Raw genomic sequence first — 4,079 nt, forward strand, 5'->3', positions numbered from 1 at the left:
TGTATGTGTGTCTGTCTCCTGTGTGTGTCTCTGTCTGTCCTGTGTGTGTCTCTGTCTGTCTCCTGTGTTTGTCTATCGTCTGTCTCCTGTGTGTGTCTCTGTCTGTCCTGTGTGTGTGTATATACATAATATACTAGCTGAAGTGCCCGGCGGTGCCGAGGCTTTTTTGAGGGAATGTTGTTGTTGGAAGAGAAAGAGAGAGCGACTGGGGTGAAGAGAGAGCGACTGGGGGGAAGAGAGAGAGCGACTGGGGGGAAGAGAGGGAGGGGGGAGGAGGAGGGGGAGGGGAAAGTTTGGAATCAAGATGGCGGCGACTCACCTCGGTTCAGAACGATAAAGCCCGGCCACACACGCACCGATTGGCCCGACGGCACACGCCAGCAACCCGGCGTACGATTGGTTAAGCTCGGTCACTCTGTCGGTCACTCTGTCGCTAATGAGCGGATAATGAGATGCTAATGAGCGGAATGTTGAAGGTTTTTGGGATACCGCGGGCGCAATTTTAGACCGGCCGAAACGTAAATACGCTTAAAACCATCTCGGAAGCGTAAGCTTTCTTTGGAGGTAACGCGCGCGTAGGTACGCCCTGTAACTTTCGAGTGCATACCCGCAACGCACACGCGATGATAGACAGATAGACAGATAGACAGATAGACAGATAGACAGAAAGACAGATAGACAGATAGACAGATAGACAGAAAGACAGAATGACAGAAGTACCGATTTATATATATAGATAGACACACACAGCGCTGTTACTTTTAATGCTGTGTGCACTGGTAAGGGATGGTTTCGCACTCCCAGTGGGGAGCTGGACACACAGTGGCTGAGGGTCGGATAATTACAGAGCTGCTCCTTCCTCTGACCTACGCTCCCTCTGAGTGTGACCACCTCTCTGGCAGCACCTTGCTAGATTGTCCCATTCTCTCCCCACCCCACATCAACAGCTTGATTTTATACAGTGCCTTTGTGGCAGGGAAATGTCCCAAGGTGCTTCACAGGAGTGTTAATCAGGCACAAAATTGACAGCGAGTCGAAGAAGGAGGACAGGCGACCAAAAGCTTGGTCAAAGAGGTGGGTCTCAAAGGAGCGAGAGGCTTCGGGCCCAGACATGTTGGAGCTCTCCCTGTTTGACTAGCACCCCTCTTCCACAGACCTAATCAGCTGTGCTTAACTTAAATCTAAATTATTAAATTATACAAGTTTAAATATTTAACTTCAAAAGTGTTGGCTTCTTTATGATGTTTGTTTCAAGGAACGATGAAACTTTTTATGTATTTAAACGATTGTTACCGCAGGCCTCTCAGAAAGGTGTGTTTGTTCGCCTTCTCTAGCACCAAAAAAAATGTTTTTGAATGTACTATTCTTCCTTTAATGTGTGATAATGCAAAATAAATCAGTACAGTTCTGGCATTTTAGTGATGGGCCCGGTTCTTGTGTACAGTTCTGGGAAATCGAACAAATTTGGAGTCGCAGTTCCCAATCAAACATTCCCAGGACAGGTGCAGCACGGGTTAGATACAGAGTAAAGCTCCCTCTACACTGTCCCATCAAACACTCCCAGGGCAGGTACAGCACGGGTTAGATACAGAGTAAAGCTCCCTCTACACTGTCCCATCAAACACTCCCAGGACAGGTACAGCACGGGGTTAGATACAGAGTAAAGCTCCCTCTACACTGTCCCCATCAAACACTTCCAGGGCAGGTACAGCACGGGTTAGATACAGAGTAAAGCTCCCTCTACACTGTCCCCATCAAACACTCCCAGGGCAGGTACAGCACGGGGTTAGATACAGAGTAAAGCTCCCTCTACACTGTCCCCATCAAACACTCCCGGGGCATTTACAGCACGGGTTAGATACAGTGTAAAGCTCCCTCTACACTGTCCCATCAAACACTCCCAGGGTAGGTACAGCACGGGGTTAGATACAGAGTAAAGCTCCCTCTACACTGTCCCCATCAAACACTCCCGGGGCATTTACAGCACGGGTTAGATACAGAGTAAAGCTCCCTCTACACTGTCCCATCAAACACTCCCAGGCAGGTACAGCACGGGTTAGATACAGAGTAAAGCTCCCTCTACACTGTCCCCATCAAACACTCCCAGGGCAGGTACAGCATGGGTTAGATACAGAGTAAAGCTCCCTCTACACTGTCCCATCAAACACTCCCAGGGCAGGTACAGCACGGGTTAGATACAGAGTAAAGCTCCCTCTACACTGTCCCATCAAACACTCCCAGGGCAGGTACAGCACGGGGTTAGATACAGAGTAAAGCTCCCTCTACACTGTCCCATCAAACACTCCCAGGGCAGGTACAGCATGGGTTAGAGATACAGAGTAAAGCTCCCTCTCTCTTTCCCCCATCAAGCACAGGGTGGCTGCATGGTAATGCTCCTTTTGCCCCGATGAGTGTCTTCTATCTTAATGGATGGGGAGACGGGTACATGCTTTGACTTGCTACCTTGTAGAAGGTGTGAGGGGGGGGATTCACTTGTACAGGTAGCCCTTCCTCAGTTTGCTGTAGCTCATTGGAGGACAAGAGTTAAACAGCCTGTCTGTGGAGTCGCCGAGGAAGGCCAGTGGACAGAATGAAGATGCGCCCCCTGAGCACCAGTGAAATCAATCTGGAGAAAGGTGACAGTCAGGTGAGAGTCTATTTATAATTTTAATGTTTCAATGTTCACTAACTTAAAATAAAAATGTGTCAATTGGTCAGTGCTGGGTGGGCAGGTGGGGGAGATGCACTGCAGCAACTCGCCAGGGCTTCTTCGACACCCGCCACCTCCACCACCTAGATAGACAAGGGCCCAGAAATTCGGGTCGGGGGCTTCCCGCGGGTGCAAGCACCCGACCTGCACTTACCTAGCGCGCTGGCCGTTGAGCTGTGGGCCCGCGTGGGATTCCGATCCTGGGCCTGCTCCAATTGCCGGCGCGCAGTGCTTGCGTATCCCAGGGGCGCAGTTAGTTCGAAGCGTCCCCTGGGATCACGTGGGCCATGGGGAGCCAATCGGAGCAGGGAATGCTTCATTTATAAGTTTGACAGGAAGAGCTGTCAAACCTATAAATACTATAAGCCCCAAAACATCACTAAAACTTCAAATACATTTTTTTTTTAAATCACATTTTTAAAATAACTAAATTACATGAAATAACTTTTAAACAATAATTTAAATTTTTGAAAAAATTAATTACATTTTCTAACGGGGCTAAAAATAAACTTACTTTTCTTTAAAAAATAATAAACCTGTGGAAAAAATGTTTTAATTTTAATTAATTCACCACTTACCTTGTTAAAAGCAGGCCTTGTGACTGCTTTTTAAAAGTGTAACTCCTGCAGACTTACCCTCCCGGAAAAACCTGCAAAATAAATGTAAGTTCGATACGCTCGCGCTGCCTCTCCGGCGCACGTGTTCGACCTCTGAACCCCTGCTTTCAGGGGAACGGAAGTTCCGGTTTCCCGCGCATGCGCAGTGCATGCAGGAAACCGGCACTTTCGTTGGGCTTACGGGTGAGTACCCCGTGCGTACTCACCCGTGGAGACCCGAATTTCTGGGCCAAGGGCAGCGGGCGCATGGGAACGCCACCACCTCCAAGTCACACACAGCATCCTGACTTGGAAATATATCGGCCAATCCTTCATCGTCGCTGGGACAAAATCCTGGAACTCCCTCCCTAACAGCACTGTGGGAGCACCTTCACCACACGGACTGCAGCGGTTCAAGAAGGCAGCTCACCACCACCTTCTCAAGGGGCAATTAGGGATGGGCAATAAATGCCGGCCTGGCCAACGACGCCCACATCCTAGGAACGAATATTTAAAAAAATAACAGACGGACACGGAAGATGGTTAACGGTGGGGGATTCGGCAATGGTAATGCCACTGAATGTCAAGGGGAGGTGGTTCGACTCTCTCTTGTTGGAGATTGGGCATCGCCTGACACTTGTGGAGGAATCTACCAAGACAGAAGGAGGCCGTTTGGCCCATCATGCCTGTGCTGGCTCTTTGAATGTGCTGCCCAGTTTAGTCCCACGCCCCAGCCTTTTCCCCATAGCCCTGCAAATGAGTCCTCTTCGAGC

The sequence above is a fragment of the Somniosus microcephalus genome, unplaced genomic scaffold (assembly GCF_052327205.1).
Source record: "Somniosus microcephalus isolate GS21.2 unplaced genomic scaffold, FLI_Smic_1.0 unresolved_chr8, whole genome shotgun sequence".
NCBI classification, from domain to species: Eukaryota; Metazoa; Chordata; class Chondrichthyes; order Squaliformes; family Somniosidae; genus Somniosus; species Somniosus microcephalus.